Source organism: Scyliorhinus torazame, chromosome 9, assembly GCF_047496885.1.
Source record: "Scyliorhinus torazame isolate Kashiwa2021f chromosome 9, sScyTor2.1, whole genome shotgun sequence".
Classification (NCBI taxonomy): domain Eukaryota; kingdom Metazoa; phylum Chordata; class Chondrichthyes; order Carcharhiniformes; family Scyliorhinidae; genus Scyliorhinus; species Scyliorhinus torazame.
In genome coordinates this window covers 242,962,165-242,989,741 of record NC_092715.1, presented here as the reverse complement: position 1 = coordinate 242,989,741, position 27,577 = coordinate 242,962,165, and the positions used below count along the sequence as shown (strand labels likewise).

The window sequence follows — 27,577 nt, the reverse complement described above, 5'->3', positions numbered from 1 at the left end:
GCAATTAGTTGGATAAGATCTGATTTCATAGAATTTGCACACACTATGGTTATTATTTTCTCTCTACAGTGTTATTGTTCATATTTGAATACCATTTGCAATTCCCCTGTTTTCTCCCAAAGTGCAGAATTTCTTAGTTGTGTGTTGATATAGTTTCTACCTATTTCTGACATTGTGTTCCTACTCTGGTTTCTAATTCGGAGCAGGACTTTCTGGACTTCACGCTAAATGTGTGTGTAGGACTCAAAATGTGTGTGTAGAATATGCTCTCAGCATCTTTTGGCAGAATGTGAGGGAAATTGTATTACAGGGACAGATAGGTATTGGTGTAAATCACAGGACATAATTTATAACATTTCTAATTTGTGCACAAAGATAAGGGTGAGTTTGTGATTTGTTGTTTGCATTTTTGTTTTGGTTCCGGCTTCTTTTATAAAGTGCGCCAAATGGAGCTTGGGAGGCCACTGCGGAAAATAAAATTGTTATAATTAGCCAGCTGCAATAAAAATTGAAGCACAATAATAAATGACAACAAAATATGCTTCAAAATTCATTTGAAGTTACATGAAGAAAAACTAGGAGACAATTGAGAAAAACGCAAAGTACTGAGGATGCAGGAAATCTGAAATCTGAATAGAAAATATTGGAGATACTCCGGTAAGGCAGCATCTGTGGAAAGAGAAACAGAGTTAGCCTTCGAGGTCGATGACTTTTCAACAGAACTGGGAAAGGTTAGAAATATAATGGGCTTTAAGCAAGTGAAAGAGGGGAGAGTGGGAAAGAGAGTGGGAAAGGGAAGATCTATGATAGGGTGGAAGACGGGAGAGATTAAATACCAAGGTTTGGTGGTTAAAAGGCACAGGAAGTGATAAAAGGACAAATATAGAAACAAATGGCAGAATAATGAATAGCTGATGTTTGACAGCAAAAAAAGAAAAACAAGGAATAAGTGAATAAACTAAAACCTACAATGAGAAAAGAAACAAAATGGAGGCAGAGATTCCGGTCTGAAATTGTTGAGTCCAGAAGGCTGTAAAGGTCCTAATTGAAAGATGCTGTTCCTCCAACTTAAAGTTGAGTTTCATTGGAACATTAGGAGGCAGAGGATCAGAGTGGAAGCGAGGTTGAGATTTGAAATGACAGGTGACCAGAAGCTTGGGGTCATACTTACAGACTGAACGGCGATCTCTGAACAGTGGTCACCTCACCTCTGTTGGTCTCCCCAATGTAGAGCAGCTTGCATTGCGAGCAGCCATTAGCGAACAGTACATGTGAATCGCTGTAAATTGAGAGCAGTACATGTGAATCGCTGTTTCACTTGGAAGGAGTGTTTGGGGCCTTGACCAGTGAGGAGAGAGGAGGTAAAAGGGCAGGTGCTGTATCTCCTGTAACCAGCAAGGGTGCCTAGAATGCTAGTGGTCTGCTGTGCTCCGCACAGCATTGTACTGCAGAGAGGACTGGAGCTGCAGGAGGAGAGAGGTGATGACCCATCTGCATCCTGTCCTTAGCTGCTGCCTCACATGCTGAGTATTTACAGCATTTCTTTGTTTTATCATAAATCAAATGATTCCTATTTTTGTAAAAAGTCTGTCTGCCTTTGTAATGAAGTTGTTTTCAGTTTACATGTGTTGCAGCTTCTACTTTGTGTGCTGTAGGCTGGAAAAGTATTATATTGAGAAAAGAGATAGATGAATGAAAGCAAGATCTTCATGCTAAACGGATCAATTTCAGGAACAAAATTACTATGTAAATTTTGAACCCAACTAATTATAGGCTGGTTTAGCACAGTTGGCTAAACAGCTGGCTTGTAATGCAGAACAAGACCAGCGCGGGTTCAATTCCTGTACCAGCCTCCCCGAACAGGTGCTGGAATGTGGCGACTAGGGGCTTTTCACAGTAACTTCATTGAAGCCTACTTGTGACAAGCGATTATTATTATTATTATTATTATTATTATTATTATTATTATTATTATTATTATTATCATCATGCCTGTGAGAGAGACACATGTCTTGTGAGGTTGGGATGAGGGAAAGAGAACAAAGCCACCCATTTGGAAATTGCGTGTATAATGTGTGTATAATACACATATTTAATGTTGCTGAAAAAAGAGACATGTTGGAAAAGCTTTTTGTCTTGCATTCGTCAGCACAAATGCAAAAATGGCAAATTTCAAACAATCCCAACAATTTATGATATAGGAGAAAAGGAAGCTGATTGGTTGGCAACTCGATTGATTGGCTGAAACATTGTCATGGAGAAAGCAATGGGGGAACTATTGGCTCCCCAAGCTCCTGGATAATTAAAAAAACATGCAAGATGGAATGGGACACTGCGTATGAGTGCATGTTGCCTCGAGAAAGTGTAAATGAGCCACATTATCGGCTTGCCTGATTATCTTAAATTAGTTAATGGTGACACTCAGGATTGTTTAGCAGGTGCTGCTCAATCATGGAATTGCATCTAACAATCATTTTCTTTTGAGTTTTACAAGCACATGCTAATTGAGTACAGACTGTGATATTCTGCCTGTAACAAACAAAAACAGATAGATTTCTAGTAATATTAGCTTCTGAACCAGGCGATGCATTTGCTCTCAGAGAGCTTTCTGCCTGTCTCTTCTGCTGAAGTTGTTGCAATCTCTCTGCAGTGGCTGAAGCCTGGTCGGTTCTACTTCACCATTGTGCATGTCCAAGGGGTTTTGGGTGGTTCTGTCTGTGGCAGCTATTGCTTCAATAGCCAGCACTTTGCATTTTAACGTCTTTTTCTTAGACAGTGATGTGATTTTATGGGTCTCTGAATGATGAAAAATGTCTCTCTCTTTGCCCTCCTACGAGGGTGACTTGTTTTTTCATTTTCACCTTGGAATATGGCCGTGCGTTTTTAAGTATTTTGTTCTGTCTCATTTCAAATTACAAAATTGAAAGTTTAAATTGTATTTTCAAATTTAAAGAGGCACAGCCTCATGGCACACTTTTCAAGCTTTTATGTAATTTATAAAATGATATTAAAAGTGTCAGTCTCTTCCGGGTGCGGCTATGCAGAGCTAGGTCGCCTATTCGGCAGCTCCTGCTTGGAACGGACTTTTGGGCTCTTTTACAGGGCCCCCACGGCATTTGTTTGACATTTCCCGGTGTGGGAAGAAGGCTGCAATATTCCCCCGACAGTGTCCCCCAGGAAGGGTATGTCTCTGGGTTGCCAGACACGGCATAAACAGTAAGGGATTTGGCTGCAACTGCAGGATAAACAGGGCCTCTTCCAGCATGCAGGCGGGGGAAGGGCAAGCTTAAAGCTGCAAGCTGACCTGAGGGCCTGTATCAAAGGTGAATTCTAGCAGCAGAGGGAACAACTGTGAAAAGACCTCATCAAGGCCACTGAAGGGACTTCCGGTTGCGGTGATGCCTAGCTAGCCGCACGCTTCGGCGGCTCCAGCTCCGACGGACCTTCGGGCTCTTTTAAGAGCCCCAACGGGGAATTTTTCGACGACGCAACCCGGTGTGGGGTGTGTGAGAAGGGAGTCCCCCCACCCAAACGAAGGAGGGAAAAAAACGGCGGCGGCGGCGGCTGCAGCGCGAGGAATCGTCGACCAAAGGGTCAGAAAGAGAGAAGTACAAGATGGCGGCGGAGAAAGCGCAGGCGACATGGGGGCCTGAGCAGGATGAAATTGTGAGACGGTGCGTGGAGCTGCTGAAGAGGGAGGTGCTGACCCCGTTGCTACAGGCAATTGAGGGGCTCAAGGAGACATTAAAGACCCAGGAGACAGAGCTCCGCGTGGTGGAGCAGAAGGTGACAGATATTGAGGACGAGATCCTGGGCCTGGCGGTTAAGACACAGACGCACGAGGCACTTCATAAAAAGTGTACTGAAAGGATCGAAGCCCTAGAAAATGGAGCGCGAAGGAAGAACCTTCGGATACTGGGTCTCCCTGAGGGTGTGGAAGGAGTGGACTGTGGAGCGTACGCAAGTACGATGCTGAGCTCACTGATGGGTGCTGAGGCCCCTTGGAGGTGGAGTGGGCAAATCGGATTCCGGCGAGAAGACCAAAAGCGGGAGAACCACCCAGGGCGATAATCGTGCGATTTTACCGCCTTAAGGATAGAGAAGAGGTCCTGAGATGGGCTAAAAAGGTGCGGAGTAGCAGATGGGAGAATGCAGTGGTACGGGTATACCAGGATTGGAGTGCGGAGGTGGCGAGAAGGAGGGCGAGCTTCAACCGAGCCAAAGAGGTGTTGCATAAAAGGAAGGTGAAGTTCGGGATGCTGCAGCCGGCAAGACTATGGGTCACGTATCAGGAGAGACACCATTATTTCGAGACGGCGGAGGAAGCATGGACCTTCATCAAAGAAGAGAAATTGGATCGGAACTGAGGGACTGATGCTGCAGGGAATGTTATTGTTAATGTTATGGTTGAAGTTCATTGAGAAGTAAATTGGGAAGGGGGGAGACATTGGGGAAATGTGGGCGCCGGTGAGGGGGGAAAGACGGGACATAGTTGGAGAATGGGGAAGGGGGGGTGGGAGGGGAAAGGGAGCTGCGCCATAAGAGGCGGGTCAGGTAAAGGGATGTTCCCGCGCCAGAAAGAATAAGGCGGGAAGACAGGCGCAAGGCGGATGGGAGTTCCCCACACTGGGGGGGTCGAGGAGTGAGCAGGAGTAGCCGGGGTCAGTTGAAGTCAGCTGACTTACGGAAGTAATATGGGGGGAGCAATCATGCTAGAAAGAGATCTAGCGGGGAGGGGGAGGGGGGGGGGGCAACTGGGTTGCTGCTGCGGAAATCCAAAAGGAAATGGCGAAAGTGTGGGTGGGCGGGGATGGTGTGCGACGCTGGGGGAGCGAGCGGGAGCGCGGAGGCGGGATATGGGACTGGCCTAGAGAAGGTAATGGCTAGTCGACACGGGAGGGGGGCAGGTAGCCCCCTAGTGAGGCTGATCACGTGGAACGTGAGAGGCCTGAACGGACCGATAAAAAGGGCCCGAGTGCTCGCGCATTTGAAAGGACTAAGGGCAGACGTGGTTATGCTCCAAGAGACGCACCTAAAGATGGCGGACCAAGTTAGGCTAAGGAAAGGATGGGTGGGACAGGTGTTCCACTCAGGACTGGACGCAAAGAATAGAGGGGTGGCCATTTTGGTGGGGAAACGGGTAGCATTTGAAGCAAAGAACATCGTAGCAGATAGCGGAGGTAGATATGTAATGGTGAGTGGCAGGCTGGAGGGAATGGAGGTCGTGTTGGTTAATGTGTATGCCCCAAACTGGGACGATGCGGGATTTATGAGACGGATGCTGGGGCGTATACCGGACCTAGAGGTAGGAAACTTGATTTTAGGAGGGGACTTTAATACGGTGCTGGACCCGGGGCTAGATAGATCCAGCTCAAGGACCGGAAGAAGGCCGGCAGCGGCCAAGGTACTTAAGGGGTTTATGGACCAAATGGGGGGAGTGGATCCATGGCGATTTCTTAGACCTAGGGCTAGGGAGTTTTCCTTCTTCTCCCATGTCCATAAAGTGTACTCCCGGATAGATTTTTTTGTTTTGGGAAGGTCGTTGATCTCTAGGGTGGAAGAAGCTGAGTACTCAGCCATAGCGGTTTCGGATCATGCCCCACATTGGGTGGACCTGGAATTAGGAGAGGAAAGGGAGCAGAGAACACTCTGGCGATTAGATGTAGGACTGATGGCGGATGAGGGAGTGTGTGCAAGAGTGCGGGGGTGTATTGAGAGATACCTGGAGGTCAATGACGACGGCGAGGTCCCTGTGGGAGTGGTATGGGAAGCACTAAAAGCGGTGGTCAGAGGAGAGCTGATCTCCATTGGGGCCCACAAAAGGAAAACAGAGGCCAAGGAAAGGGAAAGATTACTGGGGGAGATTTTAAGGGTGGATAGGGAATTTGCAGAGACCCCGGAGGAGGAATTGTACAGGGAGAGGAGACGACTCCAGACGGAATTTGACCTTCTGACCACCAGAAAGGCGGAGGTACTGTGGAGGAAGGCACAGGGGAGGAGTTATGAATATGGGGAAAAGGCTAGTCGCCTGTTGGCTCATCAATTGCGAAAGAGGGCAGCAGCGAGGGAGATAGGAGGAATTAGAGACGAAAGGGGAGACACGGTGCGAAGGGCAGGAAAGATAAATGAGGTGTTCAAGACCTTCTATGAGGAACTGTATAGGTCTCAGCCCCCAGAGGGAGAGGAGGGGATGCGGCAGTTCCTGGACCAATTGAGGTTCCCGAAAGTGGAGGAGCGGGGGGTGGTAGGCCTGGGGGCACCGATTGGGGTGGACGAGGTTATTAAGGGACTGGGAAGCATGCAAGCAGGGAAGGCCCCAGGACCAGACGGGTTCCCGGTGGAGTATTACAGAAAATATGTGGACTTGTTGGCCCCGTTGATGGTGAGGACGTTCAATGAGGCCAGGAAAGGGGGGACTCTCCCCCCGACGATGTCGGAGGCGACGATATCATTAATTTTGAAGAGGGATAAAGATCCGTTGCAGTGCGGGTCCTATAGACCCATTTCATTATTGAACGTGGACGCCAAATTGTTTCCAAAGGTACTGGCATCGAGGATAGAGGACTGTGTCCCGGGGGCGGTGCACGAAGACCAGACAGGGTTCGTAAAAGGGAGACAACTGAATGTTAACGTGCGGCGACTATTAGGGGTGATAATGATGCCCCCAGTGGAGGGGGAGGCAGAGATAGTGGCGGCAATGGACGCAGAGAAGGCATTTGATAGGGTGGAGTGGGAATATTTATGGGAAGTGTTAAGGAGGTTTGGGTTTGGGAACGGGTTTATTAGCTGGGTTAGACTTCTTTATGGGGCTCCAACGGCAAGCGCAGTTACAGGTCGACATAGATCGGAGTATTTCCGACTATATAGGGGAACAAGACAGGGATGCCCGCTGTCTCCATTGTTGTTCGCGTTGGCAATTGAACCTCTGGCCATGGCGTTGAGAGACTCCAGGAAATGGAGAGGGGTGATTAGAGGGGGAGAAGAACACCGAGTCTCGTTATACGCGGATGACCTATTGTTATATGTGTCGGACCCAGCGGGGGGGATGATAGAGGTTATGCGAATTTTGAGGGGGTTCGGGGATTTCTCGGGGTATAGGCTAAACATGGGGAAGAGTGAATTATTTGTGATACATCCAGGGGACCAGAGCAGAGAGATAGAAGGCTTGCCTCTAAGGAAAGTGGAAAGAAACTTCCGATACCTGGGGATTCAGATCGCTAGGAGCTGGGGAACCTTGCACAGACTTAATCTGACACGGTTGGTAGAACAAATGGAGGAGGACTTCAAGAGGTGGGACATGCAGCCTCTATCGCTGGCGGGCAGGGTGCAAGCAATTAAGATGATGGTCCTCCCGAGGTTCTTATTTGTATTTCAATGTCTCCCTATACTAATCACCAAGACCTTTTTTAATAAAATAGACAGGAGCATCACGAGCTTCGTGTGGGCAGGTAAAGTTCCGAGAGTAAGGAGGGGGTTCCTTCAGCGTAGTAGGGACAGAGGAGGATTGGCACTACCGGACTTGGGCGATTACTATTGGGCCGCCAATGTGGCAATGATACGTAAATGGATGATGGAGGGTGAAGGAGCGGCGTGGGAAAGACTGGAGAGAAAGTCCTGTAAAGGGACGAGTTTAGAGGCGCTGGTGACGGCGCCGCTACCGATCTCACCTAAAAGGTTTACCACGAACCCGGTGGTGGCGGCAACATTGAAATATCTGGGGACAGTGGAGGCGACAGAGAGGGGTGCGGGGAGCCCTGGTGGGGTCCCCAATCAGGAACAACCATAGGTTCGCCCCAGGAAGAATGGATGGAGGATTTCAGAGCTGGTACCAGTTGGGAATTAGGAGGGTGGGAGATTTATTTATAGATGGGACTTTTGCGAGCTTGGGAGCATTGGAGGAAAAGTATAAGTTGCCCCGGGGAAATTTCTTGAGATATATGCAGGTGAGGGCGTTTACTAGACAACAGGTGAGGGAATTTCCGTTGCTCCCGACACAGGGGATACAGGACAGGGTGCTTTCAGGGGTGTGGGTCGGAGAGGGCAAGGTGTCAGAGATTTACCGAGAGATGAGGGAAGAGGGGGAGGAGTCGGTGGGCGAACTAAAAGGAAAGTGGGAAGAAGAACTAGGGGAGGAGATAGAGGAGGGTATGTGGGCTGATGCCCTAAGCAGGGTAAATTCCTCTTCCTCATGCGCCAGGCTTAGCCTGATTCAATTTAAGGTGCTACATAGAGCACACATAACGGGAGCAAGATTGAGCAGGTTCTTTGGAGTGGAGGACAAATGTGGGAGGTGTGGCGGGAGCCCGGCAAACCACGCACATATGTTTTGGGCCTGCCCGGCACTGGAAGGGTATTGGAAGGGAGTGACGGGAGTGATTTCGCGGGTGGTGAAGGCCCGGGTCAAACCAGACTGGGGGTTAGCTCTATTTGGAGTTGCGGAAGAGCCGGGAGTGCAGGAGGCGAAAGTGGCCGACGTTGTGGCCTTTGCGTCCCTAGTAGCCCGGCGCAGGATCCTACTCCTGTGGAAGGAGGCGAAACCCCCCGGACTGGAGGCCTGGGTAAATGATATGGTGGGGTTCATTAAACTGGAGCAGATAAAGTTTGCCCTGAGAGGATCGGCTCAAGGGTTCACCAGGCGGTGGCAGCCATTTCTCGACTACCTAGGGGAACGTTAGAGGGAAGACAGATGACCAACAGCAGCAACCCAGGGGGAAGGGGGGGGGAGGGGGTTTAGTTTAGTTTAGGTCAAAGATAAAGGGGTTTTGTTACTTGTGTATTGTTAAAAATTTCTGTGTTGTTATTGTTGCGTTTGCTTTGTAAGAGGGGAAAAATTGTTGTTTGGGAAAAAAATTTCAATAAAACATATTTTAAAAAAAAAAGTGTCAGTCTCAGGAAATATATGGTTTAAAGTCTGTTTCTGCTTTCATGTAATATTAGTTTGAAATATTAATATATATGGCCTGGATTTTATCATCCGTGGTTATTTGTTTCACTTGCCCGTTGAATTTCTGTATTGGAAGTTCCTGTCATCCAACCGGCCAAGAAGTGCAGTGCCCACTACAGACGAACTGGGACTCCTTAACCAATCAGATTAAGAATTGTTTAATGAGCAGCACAAGAATTTCAATAGTAAGTGTCAGGTAGAAAGTTTTCACTGCCAGGGAATTTGTTTATCGTTAATTAAGACACATGACGCTGTTAAAGTGTACTTACACTGGAATGGACAAGGCCTTTCCTGGCAAGTTGAGCAAAACTTTGTGAGAACACAGGACTGTGGCCCCAAATATTAAAACAGCAATGTGACAGAGCAGCAGGAGAGAGAGGACGTCGCAAACTGCATAGCAAAAGTGGCCTCACAGTCGATCAAGTGGAGGAAGTCAAGTGCTTTCCAGGTGAACATGGAGGAGAAGGTCACAGAGTGAGTAAACAGTAAGTAGGGGGTCGTTCTAACTCGGTGGGCTAGACAGCTGGTTCGTGACTCAGTCCGTGGCCAGCAGCGCAGTTCAATTCACATGCTGGCTGAGGTTATTTATGAGGCTCCGCTTCTCAACCTTGCCCCTGGCCTGAGGTATGGTGATCCTCAGGTTAAATCGCCACCAGTCGGCTCTCCCCACAGACTATGGTCATCTGGGACTATGGCGACTTTACCTTTAAAACAGTAAGTAATTTTGTTCTTAACAAAGCAGCTAGTTAATTTTAATTCAGCTATAAATAAATGGAAAAGACTGGAGATTACAGGGAGAGGTCTTTTGCTGGAACTGTATTATGAGAGAATGTGTGATTAGTGAAACTGTTCCAAATTCTCATCTGTAGAAAATGACTCTGTCTTCAGAGCAGAACCATTGAGTTGGGGAAGGTGATGGTACTTCAGGTAGCACAGTGGTTAGCATTGTTCCTTCACAGCACCAGGGTCCCAGATTTGATTCCCGCTTGAGCCTCTGTCTGAGCGGAGTCTGCACGTTTTCCCCGTGTCTGCGTGGGTTTCCTCCGGGTGCTCCGGTTTCCTCCCTGTGCTTATTTGGTGAATTCTACATTCTGAATTCTCCCTCTGTCTACCCGAACAGGCGCCGGAGTGTGGTGACTAAGGGCTTTTCACAGTAACTTCATTGCAGTGTTAATGTAGGCAGACTTGTGACAATAATAAAGATTATTAAGATTATTATTATCACTGTGAGACTTTCTGAAACATAAAGACAGGGTTGAATTTCAGGATAACTTCATACAGAACTCAGTCACACCAAAGAAGAAAGCACAGGTATATGATAGAGTAGGTGTGGCTGTCAGGGCATCAGAAAGCGGTCACTTAAGACAGATTGAGATAAGGTCCTGCAGAATGTGGGCCTGACCAGCCTGTATGATGTACTCAATACCTGCAAGAATGAGCAGAACAAAGAACAAAGAAAAGTACAGCACAGGAAGAGGCCCTTCGCCCCCCCAAGCCCGTGCCGACCATGCTGCCCGTCTAAACTAAAATCTTCCTGGGTCGGTATCCCTCTATTCCCATCCTATTCATGTATTTGTCAAGATGCCCCTTAAATGTCATTATCGTCCCTGCTTCCACCACCTCCTCCGACAGCGAGTTCCAGGCACCCACTACCCTCTGTGTAAAAATAACTTGCCTCGTACATCTCCTTTAAACCTTGCCCCTCACACCTTAAACCTATGCCCCCTAGTAATTGACCCCTCTACCCTGTGGAAAAGCCTCTGACTATCCACGCTGTCTATGCCCCTCATAATTTTGTAGACCTCTATCAGGTCGCCCCTCAACCTCCGTTGTTCCAGTGAGAACAAACCGAGTTTATTCAACCGCTCCTCATAGCTAATGCCCTCCATACCAGGCAACATCCTGGTAAATCTCTTCTGCACCCTCTCTAAAGCCTCCACATCCTTCTGGTAGTGTGGCGACCAGAATTGAACACTATACTCCAAGTGTGGCCTAACTAAGGTTCTATACAGCTGCAACATGACTTGCCAATTCTTATACTCAATGCCCCGGCCAATGAAGGCAAGCATGCCGTATGCCTTCTTGACTACCTTCTCCACCTGTGTTGCCCCTTTCAGTGACCTGTACACCTAGATCTCTCTGACTTTCAATACTCTTGAGGTTTCTACCATTCACTGTATATTTTCCACCTGCATTAGACCTTCCAAAATGCATTACCTCACATTTGTCCGGATTAAACTCCATCTGCCATCTCTCCGCCCAAGTCACCAAACGATCTAAATCCTGCTGTATCCTCTGACAGTCCTCATCGCTATCCGCAATTCCACTAACCTTTGTGTCGTCTGCAAACTTAGTAATCAGACCAGACACATTTTCCTCCAAATCATTTATATATACTACGAAGAGCAAAGGTCCCAGCACTGACCCCTGCGGAACACCACTGGTCACAGCCCTCCAATCAGAAAAGCACCCTTCCATTGCTACTCTCTACCTTCTATGACCTAGCCAGTTCTGTATCCACCTTGCTAGCTCACCCCTGATCCCGTGTGACTTCACCTTTTTGTACCAGTCTACCATGAGGGGGACCTTGTCAAAGGCCTTACTGAAGTCCATATCGACAACATCCACTGCCCTACCTGCATCAATCACCTTTGTGACCTCTTCGAAAAACTCTTATCAAGTTAGTGAGACACGACCTCCCCTTCACAAAACCATGCTGCCTCTCACTAATACGTCCATTTGTTTCCAAATGGGAGTAGATCCTGTCTCGAAGAATTCTCTCCAGTAATTTCCCTACCACTGACGTAAGGCTCACCGGCCTGTAGTTCCCTGGATTATCTTTTTTTATTTAAAAAAATAATTTTTATTCAAATGTTCACAAAATATCAACAACAAAATACAGAAAAAAAAGAACAACCCCCCCCCCCCGTATACATAAATAATAAATTAACAGCCTTCATCAACAAAAAAGCAAATATACACGCTCACTCAAGAAAAATGAACCCCCCCCCCCCCCCCCGCGCGCGGGTTGCTGCTGCTGACCATCTTCGAACACTGCCAGGAAGTCTAGGAACGGTTGCCACCGCCTGAAGAACCCTTGCACCGATCCCCTTACGGCAAATTTCACCCTCTCCAATTTAATAAACCCCACCATATCGTCGATCCAGGATTCCACGCTCGGGGGCCTTGCATCCTTCCACTGAAGAAGAATCCTTCGTCGGGGTACCAGGGAAGCAAAGGCCAGAATACCGGCCTCTTTCGCCTCCTGCACTCCCGGCCCCTCTGCCACCCCAAATATTGCGAGCCCCCAGCCCGGCTTGACCCTGGAACCAACCACCCTCGACACCGTCCTTGCTACACCCTTCCAAAAGTCCTCCAGCGCTGAGCACGCCCAGAACATGTGGGTGTGGTTTGCTGGGCTCCCTGAGCACCTAACACACCTGTCCTCGCACCCAAAGAACCGGCTTATCCTTGCCCCGGTCATGTGAGCCCTACCCAGCACCCTAAATTGTATGAGGCTGAGCCTCGCGCAAGAGGAGGAAGAGTTCACTCTCTTCAGGGCACCCGCCCACGTCCCCTCGTCAATCTCCTCACCCAACTCCTCCTCCCACTTACCCTTTAGCTCCTCCACCGAGGCCTCCTCCTCCTCCTGCATCACCTGATACGTTGCCGAGATCCTCCCCTCTCAAACCCACACCCCCGACAGCACCCTGTCCTGGACCCTGCGTGGCGGCAACAGAGGGTACTCCACCACCTGCCGCCGAACAAATGCCCTTGCCTGCATGTACCCTAGATTATCCTTGCTACCCTTCTTAAACAGAGGAACAACATTGGCTATTCTCCAGTCCTCCGGGATATCACCTGAAGACAGTGAGGATCCCAAGATTTCTGTCAAGGCCTCAGCAATTTCCTCTCTAGCCTCCTTCAGTATTCTGGGGTAGATCCCATCCGGCCCTGGGGACTTATCTACGTTAGTATTTTTCAAGATGGCCAACACTTCATCTTTTTGGATCACAATGTGACCCAGGCTATCTACACACCCTTCTCCAGACTCAACATCCACCAATTCCTTCTCTTTGGTGAATACTGATGCAAAGTATTAATTTAGTACCTCGCCCATTTCCTCTGGCTCCACACATAGATTCCCTTGCCTATCCTTCAGTGGGCCAACCCTTTCCCTGGATACCCTCTTGCTTTTTATTTATGTGTAAAACGCCTTGGGATTTTCCTTTACCCAATTTGCCAAATACTTTTTGTGACCTCTTCTAGCCCTTCTGACTCCTTGCTTCAGTTCCTTCCTACTTTCCTTATATTCCACACAGGCTTCGTCTGTTCTCAGCCTTCTAGCCCTGACAAATGCCTCCTTTTTCATTTTGACGAGGCCTACAATATTTCTCGTTATCCAAGGTTCCCGAAATTTGCCGCATTTATCCTTCTTCCGCACAAGAACATGCCGGTCCTGAATTCCTTTCAACTGACATTTGAAAACCTCCCACATGCCAGATGTTGATTGACCCTCAAACTTCCTCCCCCAATCTAGATTCTTCAGTTCCCGCCTAATATTGTTATAATTAGCCTTCCCCCAATTTAGCACATTCACCCTAGGACCACTCTTATCCTTGTCCACTAGTACTTTAAAACTTACTGAATTGTGGTCACTGTTCCCGAAATGCTCCCCTACTGAAACTTCTACCACCTGGCCGGGCTCATACCCCAATACCAGGTCCAGTACAGCCCCTTCCCTAGTTGGACTGTCTACATATTGTTTTAAGAAGTCCTCCTGGATGTTCCTTACAAACTCTGCCCCGTCCAGGCCCCTAGCACTAAGTGAGTCCCAGTCAATATTTGGGAAGTTGAAGTCTCCCATCAGAACAACCCTGTTGTTTTTACTTGTTTCCAAAATCTGTCTACCTATCTGCTCCTCTATCTCCCGCTGGCTGTTGGGAGGCCTGTAGTAAACCCCCAACATTGTGACTGCACCCTTCTTATTCCTGATCTCTACCCATATAACCTCGCTGCCCTCTAAGGTGTCCTCCCGTAGTACAGCTGTGATATTCTCCCGAACCAGTAGCGCAACTCCGCCACCCCTTTTACATCCCCCTCTATCCCGCCTGAAATATCTAAATCCTGGAACGTTTAGCTGCCAAACCTGTCCTTCCCTCAACCAGGTCTCTTGTAATGGCAACAACATCATAGTTCCAAGTACTAATCCAAGCTCGAAGTCATCTGCCTTACCCGTTATAATTAGCCTTCCCCCAATTTAGCACATTCACCCTCGGGACCACTCTTATCCTTGTCCACCAGCACTTTAAAATTTACTGAATTGTGGTCACTGTTCCCGAAATGCTCCCCTACTAAAACTTCTACCACCTGGCCGGGCTTATTCCCCAATACCAGGTCCAGTACAGCCCCTTCCCTAGTTGGACAGTCTACGTATTGTTTTAAGAAGCTCTCCTGGATGCTCTAAGTTCATCTGCCTTTTCCGTTATAATTAGCCTTCCCCCATTAAAACATATGCACTTCAGGCCACCAGACCCGCTGTTTTCAGCAACATCCCCCTGTCTGCTCTTCCTCAGAGCCATTCTGGCCCTATTCCCTAGTTCTCCCTCAATGCTTTCACCTTCTGACCTATTGCTCCGGTGCCCACCCCCCCTGCCATACTAGCTTAAACCCTCCCGTGTGACACTAACAAACCTCGCGGCCAGGATATTTATGCCTCTCCAGTTTAGATGCACCCCGCCCTTCTTATACAGGTCACACCTGCCCCGGAAAAGCTCCCAGTGGTCCAGATAACGGAAGCCCTCCCTCCTACACCAGCTGTTTAGCCACGTGTTTAGCTGCTCTATCTTCCTATTCCTAACCTCACTGGCACGTGGCACGGAGTAATCCCGAGATTACAACCCTAGAGGTCCCGTCTTTTAACTTTCTGCCTAGCCCCCTGAACTCCTGCTGCAGGACCTCATGCCCCTTCCTGCCTATGTCGTTAGCACCAATATGCACAACGACCTCTACCTGTTTGCCCTCCCCCTTCAGGATGCCGGATACCCGTTCGGAGACATCCTGGACCCTGGCACCAGGGAGGCAACATACCATCCTGGAGTCTCTTTCATATCCACAGAAGCGCCTATCTGTGCCCCTGACTATAGAGTCCCCTATGACTATTGCTCTTCTGCTCTTTGACCCTCCCTGCGGAACATCAGAGCCAGCCGTGGTGCCACTGCTCTGGCTGCTGCTGTTTTCCCCTGATCGGCTATCCCCCCCCGACAGCATCCAAATGAGTATACCTGTTCGAAAGGGGGACAACCACAGGGGATTCCTACACTGACTGCCTGCCCCTTCTGGGGTAGGGTGGAAAGATGGCCAGAATAGAAACAAAATCCTCTGGGTCAGAAGGATGGCCAGGGGTGGAGGTAGCGGGTGAGTGGTAAAGAGCAGAAGAGAAATGTGGTACTTATAGAATTCCTACAGTGCAGAAGAAGGCCATTTGGCCCATCGGGTCTGCACCAAACCTCTGAAAGAGGGCTGCAGCCCCACCCTATCCCCATAACACCACCTAACCGTTGGACACTAAAGGGGCAACCTAGCATGGCCAATCCACCTAACCTGCACATCTTTGAACTGTGGGAGGAAAGCGGAGCACCCGGAGTAAACCCCCGCAGTTACCCAAGGTCAGAATCAAACTCTGGTCCCTGGCACTGAGGCAGCAGTGCTGACCACTGTGCTATGGTGCTGCCCTAGTATAGTACTGATAGGGGTTTCTATAATTAAGGGGAATAAATACTGTCCACTGCAACCATGAATATAAGTTCCAAAGGGTGTGTTTCCTACCTGGTGCCAGGGTAAGTGATATATTGGGTGACTAAAAGCCCCGTTGTCATACTCCCAGTTGGAGCACGTAGAAACAGGGAGGAGATCGTGCAGAGGGTGTATCAGGTGTCAGGAGCTAACTTAAAAAGCAGCTCCTGCACCTTAATGATCTCTTGATTATCGCCTGCACCATGTGCAAATTGGCTGAGAGACAAATTAGGAGAATTCACACCAAGCCATAGGTCTGATGTGGAAAAGAGAGATTCCTTTTCACAGAACCAGTACTTCTCAGAAAGGGAAACTGGGAAGTGGCGAAGGCTTTAAATTAGTAAAACAGGGGCGGGAATCTGCAAGAGATGAAACAATCCCAAATCTAAACCGAACAGGAAAGTACAGGGTAAAAGTAAGGGAGGACATAAATAGATCGGTAATAATTGGAGTTTTGGAACAGGTATGTAAAAATATGGTTAAAAATAGTGAGAGGAAATATAGTGCCCATAGAACCGAGGAACGGAAGGCAATAATACATCGCGAGTAGCCAGATGAAAGCATAAGAAATAAGATAATCTTTATTGTCACAAGTAGGCTTACACTGCAATGAAGTTACTGTGAAAAGCCCTCAGTCGCCACATTCCGGCACCTATTCGGGTACACAGAGGGAGAATTCAGAATGTCCAAATTACATAACAGCACGTCTTTTGGGACTAGTGGGAGGAAACCGGAGTACCTGGCGGAAATCCACGCAAACAAGGGGAGAACGTGCAGACTCCGCACAGACAGTGACCCAGCCGGGAATCGAACCTGGGACCCTGATGCTGTGAAGCCAAAGTGCTAACCACTGTGCTGCCCCATCTGGAACAGATCATATGACCCCGAGAGCCTTCTCTGCCATTCGGTAAGATTACGGCTAATCTTTGACCTCAACTCCATTTTCCTGCCTGGGCTGGTTTAGCACAGTGGGCTAAACAGCTGGCTTGTAATGCAGAACAATGCCAACAGCGCGGGTTCAATTCACATACCGGTTCCCCGAACAGGTGCTGGAATGTGGCGACTAGGGACTTTTCGCAGTAACTTCATTGAAGACTACTTGTGACAATAAGCAATTATTATTATTATTATTGTGATCCCAAAATCCCTTTATCTGTCAGAGTTCAAAATGTATGAATGTACATTACCCGCTGAGTGTCCAGAACCCTCTGGAATAGAGAATTCCAAAGATTCTCAATTTCCTGAGTGAAGAAATGTCTTCACTATTGTCCTAAATGACCGACTTGTTATCCTGAGATTATTGTCCCTAGCTCTAGGCACTAGCCAGGGAGAATATGGCATGTCTCCCCATCTACTCTTGTCAAGCCCTTTCAGAATTTAATGTTTCAATGAGATCACTTTCCCTTTCTTAAATTCCAGAGAATATAGGTCATTCTACTCCGTCTTTCCCCATTGGCCAGCCCTGTCTGAAAAGCATAATGTTTTGATAGCAAATAATACACGAGCTCTGAGTTAAATAATTATTTTCTGAAACTTCATGTTTTTGCAATCTCTGCAAAATGCACTGATCCAGATTACTGTTTCTCAGTATGAATATTTTTTTTGTAAGACTTATTTAAATTGATGACTCGTTACCTTTTACGCAGCAGTGGACTGACTAGAACAGTAATTTTTCTTTCAGAAATAATGCAGCAGAATACCAATGTATTGTTGATAGTGAAAGATTGTAACAAGAACCTGTGTGTAATTTGAGCATGATAATGGATTTCTATAGTAAGCAGCATCCAAATACATGAAATGAAAATGTTTTTAATAGAGAAAAGATATTTAAAGAGAAAACACAATATGAATAAAATGTACTGGTGAAATCCTTGCTAAGATTTGTGTTGAATTTATTGTACTGTGTCCAAAGTATTCAAGAATCCTGTTTGGATTCTAAGGTTGTCAGAATATTTGGAACATTTTGTTTTCACTGCTAGACATGACAAAGGTTCCAGATAAAGCCACCATTTTGCAATGAATATTCAGATTTGATAATATTTTTCTAACATTCAGGAATATTACTTTTTCTGTTGTAAGAGGATCAGAAATGATCACAGAAAGAAGCCACTGGTTCCATTGACTCTTTGAGACAACTAAGGGCGGAATGTTGCGGACGATACAAAGATAGGTAGGAGGGCAAGTCCTGAGGCGGATACAGGGTCTGCAAAGGGATATAGATAGGTGAAGTGTGTGGGCAAACATTTGACAGGTGGGGTATAAGTGTGGGAAATGTGAACTTGTCCACTTTGCCAGAAAGAATAGAAAAGCAGTCTATTTAAATGAAAAGAAACTAGAATGTTGAGGCACGGAAGGACCTGGGTGTCCTTGTCGGTGAATTTCACAAATATTAGCACGCAGGCGCAGCAAGTAATTAGGATGGCAAATGGAATGTTAGCCTTTTAATGCAAGAGGGGCTGGAGTATAAAAGTAGGGAACACTTGATGCAGCCATGCAGGGCGTTGGTGAAATTACACCTAAAACACTGCAGGTGCTGAAAAAACTCAGCAGGTCTGGAAGCACCTATGGAGAGAGAAAGAGTTAATATTTTGAGTCTCATATATTTTAGCAACTGAGTAGTACTAGAGTACTCTTTATAGTTTTGGTCTCCCTATTTCTGGAGGGATATACTTGCCTTGGAGACAATTTGGTACTCCAGTACTAAAGCGCTGCTTATACTTTTAGTTTCCTTTTTTAAGGAGGAGGCACTTGCATTGGAGGCAGTTCAGAGGATGTTCAGTAGGCTGATTCCTGCGATTTCTTATGTGGAAAAGTTGGGCATATATTTGTTGCAGTTTAGAAGAATGAGAGATGAACGTATTGAAACATATAAGATCCTGAAGGGCTTGACAGGGTAGATGTTGAAAGGACGTTTCCCAATGAAGAGAAATCTAGGACTAGGGCCACAGTTTTACAATAAGGGGTTAGGAGGCCTTGTGGTGCAGTGATAGCACCCTTACCGCTGGATCAGAAGCTCTAGGTTAGAGTCTGTCAGGACTTGTGGGCCACGGAAGGAATGTTCAATGAGGTGATAATCAGCTCGGCGATCCTTCCACCACTCCCCCCCCCCACTATTCCCGAAAGGGCAAAACAAAAACCCAGTGTATGGGTGTGAAGATACGCTGCCAACAACAACAATAAGGGGTTTAAGACTGAAATGAGGAGGATTTTTTTCTCTGAGGGTCATTGATGTTTGAAATTCTCCACCCCACAGCGAGTGGAAGCTGGGTCATTGGATATGTTCAAGGCTGAGTTAGACAGATTATTCATCAACAAGGGAGTTAAGTGTTAAGGGGGGCAGGTAGGCAGGAAAGTGGAGTTAAGGCCACAATCCGATCAGCCATGATCTTACTGAATGACAGAGCAGGCTTAAGGGGCATAATAGCTTACTCCTGTTCCTTGGGAAAATAAAGGTGTTTTTTAAAAAATAAAGTTAGAATACCCACTTATTTTGTTTTTCAAGTAAGGGGCAATTTAACGTGGCCAATCCACCTACCCTAAAAACGACTGGGTATGCATTTGAATAATTACTGAAGACTTGAAATCTTAATCCCACCTAATTACTTTCTGTACCTGCATGCTAACCTTGTGAAATTTACCTATGAAGGCACCCAGATTTCCTTTCTACAACCATATCATGTTTATCACTTTAAGTTACAATAAAGCTATATTACCATGTATGGATTTTATTTTAAAAAAGTCTTGATAAAATCAGTTTTCTTTGTCGGTCTTTAACAATTGCATTCATTTGTATTATTGAACTCTCCTTAAGAACATAGAAGTAGGAACAGAGGCAGGCCAATCAATCCTTCGAACCCGCTTCATCATTCGCTAAGGTCATGTTAATCTAGCTCATCTTCACCTTCCTGCTGTATCCCCATATCACTTGATTCCCATAGTATCTAAAAGCCTGTCAATCTCTGTCTTGCGTATATTGAATGACTGACCATCCACAGCCCTCTGCTACAGAGAATCCCAATGTTCACAACTTTAAATGAAGACATTTCTCATCTTAGTTCCAAATGACTGACCGCTTAATTTGAAACTTAGTTCTAGGCTTCCCAGCCGGAGGAAGCATTCTCTCAGCATTTACACCTGTCAAGCTCCTTAAGGTTTTATATGTTTGAATGAGATGGGAAATATCGGCCTGGTCTACTCAATGTATCCTCATCAGACAATCCCTACGTTTCCTGGAATTGGCCGAGTGAACTTTAATTTTACTGTCTCTTAAGTATGTCCATCTTTGGGTAAGGAGACCAAAGCTGTACCCAGTACTCTGGGGTGTGGCCTCACTAATGCCTGCATAATTATAGTAAAGCTTCTTTTATACTCCAATTCCTTTGTAATAAAAGCTAGCACATCATTTGCATTCCGAATAATTTGCTATTCCTGCATGTTAACTTTGTGATTGTGTGCAAGAACACTTGAATTCCATCTGAATACCAGCATTTTTCAGTCTCTCTATTTAAAAAATATTCTGCTTTTCTATTCTTTCAGAGTGGAAAACATCACCTTTCTCCAGCTTATGTTCTGTCTGTCACACTCCTGTTGCACACTTGTCCATATCCTTTCGCAACCTCTTTGCGTCCTAATGACAGCTTACTTTCTTATCTAATTTTGTATTGTTATTAAACTTGGGCATGTTACATTCAGTCCCCTCACCTAAGTCATTGGTATAGAGTGTATGTAGCTGAGGCCCAAGCACTGATCCTTGTGGTAACACACTAGTTACCGCCAGCCAACCCCAAAACTGGTACCTACTGGTTTCTGCCTATTAACCAATCCTTAATCTGTGCTTAATATTAAACACCCAATCCCATGTATCCTAATTTTGTGTAATAATATCTTACATGGTACCTTCTTGAATGCTTTTTGAAAATTCAAATATGCTATGTTCATTGGTTCCACCTTAAGTACTGTATTAGTTACGACCACAAAAAACTGAGTAAAATAAAACTTTCCTTTCTTAAATCCATATTTCCGCTGCCGATGATATTCTGAGAACCCGTTAAAATGCCCATCTAAACTTGTACATTCTGTATTTGGTTTTCTATGATAGGCAAAATGAGAGGTATCAAGTGAACCATGTGACCTTTTCAGGTTGCCTGAAGTTCAATGTTTGAAGTTTGGAGAAGAGTTTCCTTGCACACCTTGTGGTGTGGCTTAGATAGAATGGAGGTTAAGTGCCTGCAATGGAAGCAGCTCAGCGAAAATTCACTCGACCGGTTCTTGGAATGAGGAGGTTAACCTCTAAGGAAGGTTGGACTGATTGGGCCTGTATCCATTGGAGTTTCAAAGAAAGAGAAGCAATCGTATTGTGAAACATATAAGATCCTGAGGGGACTTGACAGAGTGAATGCTGAGGGGATGTTTCCCCTAGTGGGGAGACTGAAACTAGGGGACACACTTTAAAAATAATGGGTCTTCCATTTCAGATGAAGCTGAGACAACATTTTTTCGGAGGATCGTGAATCTGTGAAAAATGTTTCAGCACATTGGAGGCAGCATTATTGAATATGCTAGGGACCCGGGTTCAATTCCCGGCTTGGGTTATATCTGTGCGGAGTCTGCATGTTCTCTCTGTATCTGCGTGGGTTTCCTCCGGGTGCTCCGGTTTCCTCCCTTCCAGTCCCGATAGACGTGCTTGTTTGGTGAATTAGACGTTCTGAATTCATCAGCCGGAGTGTGGCGACTAGGGTTTTTCACAGTATTTTAGTATGAATGTAAGCCAACTTGTGACACTAATAATGGTCATCATTATTATTTTTAAGGCAGAGGTAGATAAGTTATTGACTGACAAGGGAGTCAAATGGTACAGGGGATAAAAAGGAAAGTGGAGTTGAGGCCACAATCCGATCAACTGTGATCTTATTGATTTGCAGAGCAGGCTCGAAGGAATGACTGGCCTGCTCCTGTTTCTAACTTGTATGTTCCACGATAGATGATACTGAATTATTTTGCATGGTGTGAATCCACTGAGACCTTGGAAGGAAGCATTTGTTGTTCTTTGTGTATTTGCAGTAAAGTTAATAGCCCTCTTGGGTATCTTTGTCCTAAGTATATTCCTCTGAGGTTCTTTAGTCCTGTTGCATAATGTTGCAACAGCCTTGTTGTCTCTTCCTGACTTTTAAACAGCCATGTTTCTGGCAGCAATTGATCGCAATTTAATTGCGGAAATTAAATCAATTCGCTGATAATCATGAAGAATATATTACCAATATAAAATGAAAGTGTTTCTTCACTTTTTAACAAGTATCTCTTAATCAATGCTGGATTAACCCATGCATTCTTTCTGAATAATCAGATTTTATACATTACACTTCGGTCTTATGCTCGTGGATAAAGCAGGGCTTCCCAAGCTGGGGTGAGAGGAGGCGTTGGGTTACAAACTCTGCAGCAGCAATGGATGCTGTGAGCACAAACTGAATGCTAACAGCTGCGAGGCCCCTTTAAATCCATGTAGAAGGTAAGTTTACAAGTTAAGTGGGCAGGATTGGGGTGGGGGGTGGTGGACAGGGTGATTTGTGGAGCAGGTTTGGTGGCCATTCGGTTGGGGGGTTATCAGGTGGTGGTGGTGGGGAGGAGGGGAGGTTGGTGTAGGCTGGTCTGTTGAAGCAGGGCCGAATTGGGGGGTGGATTTGGGCGGGGTTTCCAGGGGCAGTCAGGGGATGGGGGTGTATTCTCAGGCGAGGAGTGGGGGCTACTTTTGAGTGAATGGTTGGGGGCAGGCGCTGGCGGGTGTGGGACAATGTTACAGTACCCAGAAGCTCAAAGTGGATTTAATTCTTCTAACTTTCTGGGTAGCTATTACTGTAAAACAGTGGTGAGCAATCTGAAGTTTGTGATTTAAATAGCATTGTAGGTTTCTTCCCAGTGCAGGGCAATTATCTCCCAGATACAACGCCCTGGAGCTCGGAGGTTACGGGTATGCCACTTCGTAGGCAAAGACTGAAAAGTCGTTTTTTTTTTTAAGGAGCAGTCGATTGTGCTTTAACTCTCCCCAGTTTGTTAGGGCAGCATGGTAGCGCAGTGGATAGCACTGTTGCTTCACAGCGCCAGGGTCCCAGGTTCGATTCTCGCTTGGGTCACTGTTTGTGCGTAGTCTGCACGTTCTCCCTGTGTCTGCGTGGGTTTCCTCCGGGTGCTATGGTATCCTCCCGCAGTCCCGAAAGATGTACTGTTAGGTGAATTGGACATTCTGAATTCTCCCTCAGTGTATCCAAACAGACGCCGGAGTGTGGCGACTAGGGGCTTTTCACAGTAACTTCATTGCAGTGTTAATGTAAGCCTACTTTTGAAAATAATAAAGATTGTTATTTCTTTTTCTGTTTACGAAACCCTCTTTCCTTAAAACCTTCATGATTTTGCATAAGTTGCTTAGCATAATTTTATTTATTTTCCCACACTCATAAGCTGTACCTCATGGTGTGAGTTGGGCGGTTGAGAAAACTGAGTGGCTTTGCCACTGATCTAACAAATTTGGTGAGATCGGTTGGCTTGGTTTGTTTCTTTGCTCAGTTGATTGAATAGTGACATCCTAATGTGAACCATCCATTGTTTTATTACTTGTTTCCAATGATTGGTAAATTGCATCATATTCTTTACATTAAATGATTGCAAAATATTTCTGACAAGGTCAATCGGTTCATTAGTTTCAAGTAATAAATCTTGCAAGGTGTTTGTTAAGCAGTGTTTTGTGCATTTCTTGCTCATTCCTTGGAACATTTCATGTATTATGAATGTTATTCCTAAACTTTAGCTTAGAAACAGCATTGACTAATTTTTACTCCTGAAAGTAATTTGCATAATATGTTTGTACAAGCTGTTTTCTGCCTCTCTCCAGACAGACTAGTTGGAGAGCATTGGCCATGGTGTATGGAGTGAAGTAAATGAAAGATGAATTTCTATATTTAGATGTAGTTGTCACAGGCAACATTTTGCCTGACAACATCTGTCGATCATATTTCTTTTGCCTACGCTAGATAATCTAATTTTTTGCAGAAGTCACATTGAAGTTTTTGAGTTGGTGCTTTATGAATAATTTTCTGACCATTGTTGTTCAGTTTCCAAAGTTCATCAAGTGTTATTTGTGATCAGTCGAAGAAATACAAAATCTTCTAAATATAAAGTCTGTACCAAAAGAAAATAATTTCATAGGATTCCCTGGTTAAATAATGGATTTTCTTCTTTGATTACCAAGACAGAAATATTACATTCGAGGAGGAAAGTTATAGGTTGGCTTCACATTGACTTTTTATTGATATATTCCCACACTTAATCCTGCTACAAGTTGGAAGGTAACTTCATATGAACACTGCTGTTGGAAATCCTACATAAAAAGAAGAATGGATGTATTTTTGAGTTTGGTTGGTCCAGTTATTTGGCTTATTTTATTCTGTAATATGCTCGTCTTCCAAATAATTTTACACTTTGGTTACTTTCAGAATATGAGAGTAGAAAACCTTGTAATCAAGGAATCTGAAAAACCTCCAATTGATTATTGTGTTAAGGGTAATGGAGAAATGCAAGTGGGAGCATTTTCAAGATGGTAACATGATTTCAGGATAGTCTGTTCCACATGGGAAGTTGGTTTCTTTGTAGGGCAGTGGAGGCAAAACCCTGGATAATGTAAGCAATAACTGGATGTTCTGACGCAGGATCTTTCCGGCGGGTGTATGAAGATGGGCAAATTGACTTTCATTTCTGTGTCTAACTTGCGATTAATTTGGTTGAAAAATTCATGTGGTCACTAATTAGAAATATGTAATCCAAGATTTTGTAATTCGGTGTGGACTGTTCATTATGCTTACTTACACGACCACAGGCTTTCTATGGACTTTTGCACTGGAAGTTGTGGCATTAGAAATCAAAAACGGTGAAGTGCAGAGCCCTCTATAAGGGATCTTAAGGCCTGTCACGCAGGGCAAGGAACGGTGTGGCTCCTTAGCCAACCAGACTGAAGAATCTTCACTGCGGAAGACAGTCTGAACCAGAAAATGCCAGCTAGAATAGTTAATTCAATGCCTAAGGAACTACAAAATGTGAAATAGAGAAGAGAAAAAGGATAGAGTTAGAAGTAAGAGATCAAAGAGGCAAAGTAAAAATTAAAAAATAAACTCCCATCAACTTTTTCTACGCATTTAGTAGGTATCAATCATGTATTTGAATGCACAGTTTCTCATTCGGGTACTGTTGTAGCGCAGCTTTGGGAGGCGGGGGAATTTGGACAGCAACTTCTAGATTTCTGCATTTATTAGCATATGTAAGGCACTGTTAAGTTGCTGTCTAGTTTGCTCTTTAACAACAATTAATGCTGATAGCCTTATCATTATTTCTGCTGCAAAACCGGGCTGCGATGCACAGCCAACTTTGAACTGAATAATTGTTGATGTTGACACTATTATTGAAGGTTATGAATTTTCTTGCAATGATGTACTTGGAAATTCTGTGCCCATTGAGTTTTCTGTATATATTGATTAATACTTCATTAGTGATGATGCCATGCTTATCTGACTCGCTCTGTGCCCTATAGTAAGTGTTAAATTAATTCTAGGTGTGCTTTGTACTTTTTGTACAACCCTGTTTAATTGGTCATTCATTGTAGCTCAAGGTTACTTAAAATTCACTTAACCCTTTTCTAACTCGTGTACAATTGTTACTGCATATCTACTTGTAAATTACTTATTTTAAAAAGAAAAACCAATGTACATTTATTGGCATTTGTTAGAACACTGCTTTAGCCTTTAGATTGTATTTTTGTTCATCCCCAAAGTACAGCGTAGTTATTTTGATGTTGGATTTGATGGATTTGTTCAGTACCACATTCATTAATTTCTCATCAGAAAACCGACAGGCTGTAAAATGAAACTTTGACTTAGATTTTCAGCTTGACTGTTTGGAGACAATTTCCAAGATATGTTGTTTGCGTGTATCAGCAGCCTCTGGTCCCAATGTTGGCTAAAAAGGAGGAAAAGCTATTTACTAGACGGTCTCCATGGAGAAAAGGGTAAGCTGTAGGGAGACCTATATTTGGGTTACAGCATTGGGAGCAACAAATGAAAGAAGTGATGAGAAGAGATAAATGTGTGTGCTGGAACAAAATACTTTGAGATAGCGCTAGAAAATAAATTTGAGTCATTTCCTTTGACTGGGCCATACTGTGTGAAACACTAACAAAAACAAATACACAAGCCATAGCTTCTGGCTTAGAAAAGCCAATTCAGAAAGGTTGGCCCCCTGAATGCTTGCTTGGCTGTTTGCAGTTAAGAATTCTCTTGCTGCTTATGTTTTGTGGTCTGTAATCTCATAAATAAATATGGCACGATGAAAACCTAGCCCAGTTGACAGATGAACTATTTACAGTTGTCATTGGAACAGTACCAATTTTTGAACTTAGTCCAGTGTGCAGTCCATGTTGTTAGTATTGGTAGAATTGTTTGTGAAATTTATACACAGATCACAAATTCTGTTCTTGGTTCACAGTTGTACTTGGCGTTAGCCAATTATTTAATTGTATTAAGAGATGAATGGAAAGTTTAGTATCCTCCTAATATCTTCCGTTGCATGATTTACAGTCGACCGTTTCATATTCAGTGCCTGTCGTACATTTCTAATAATTGTGCTCAGTGGGATTAACCAACATTAACTTGAAAAGGCTACAACACCCCTTTTTGAGCAAATCAAAAAATCTAATTGATTGGTTCTTGGGAGTTTGCTCCATATGGATCATTCATCAGTTTTGGCTCATCATCATATACTTTCCATTGGTAGCCAAATCTTTACTGAAGCCTAACTAGGCCAGCTTGGGCTGAAAAATGGCCAATGACATTCGTGCCACACAAATGCCAAGTATGACCATCTCCAAGAAGAGAGCATCTAACCATTACCCCATGACATTCAATCACATTCCTATCCCTGAATCCCCCACTTTCAACATCCTGGTGGTTACCATTGATCAGCAACTGAACTGGATTAGCCAAATAAATACTGTGGCTATCAGAACTGGTCAAAGGTTCAGAATCCTGCAATGAGTAACTCGCCTCCTGACTCTCCAAAGCCTGTCCACAATCTACAAGGCACAAGTCAGGAGTGTAATGGAATGCTCTCCACTTGATTGGATGAGTGCAACTCCCAACAACACTCGAGAAGCTCAGTACCATCCAGGACAAAGCAGCCGTTTGATTGCCACCCCTTCCACAAATATTCAAACCCTCCACCACCTGACTGATGGTGCACACGGCTGCCACTATCTGTAACAGTGTTCTTCAAAGCCGGGGGCGCGACCCGCGGGAGGGTCGTGGAGCCGTTGTCCGCAGTGCTCCCGATCGCGCAAATACCCGCGCAGCAGCCGGCTTTTCATAACGCCGGCTTTTCATAACGCCGGCTGCAAGCGACCGCGAACATGTTTTTAAAAAAAAATAAAAAATTTGGCCGCATTGCGCATGTGCGCACGATGATCGGGCACACACGCGTAGTGCGCCCCCTATTTTTTTAAACGGTTGCAGCTTTTTGTTTAACAAGTTCTGTAGTGGTTTTTATTCATTTATTTTATTCATTTTTTTTTACATGTTTGGCGGGGGGGGGGGGTTTGATAAAATTTTATAGGAAAGAAATGCAGAACTTTGGACAGATGGAGACTCCATACTTTCCGACACCGGAAGGCTTCACCTTCATCCAACAGGTTCCATTGGAGGAGTGTGTACGAGGGCCAAAGGGACCCAAAACCATTTCCTCCATTTTTGTCAGCAGCAAACAAGGTAAGAGAAAAGTCGCACAGGTCGGCCGGCGTGGGTCGCGAAG

General features: G+C 45.3%; 1 protein-coding gene across 5 annotated transcripts in view; it reads left to right on the top strand.

Moving 5' to 3' along the window:
- Positions 1-27,577, top strand: part of LOC140429773 (lysine-specific demethylase 4C-like) — a 557,303-nt gene that overhangs the window by 157,160 nt on the left and 372,566 nt on the right. The window lies entirely within an intron of this gene.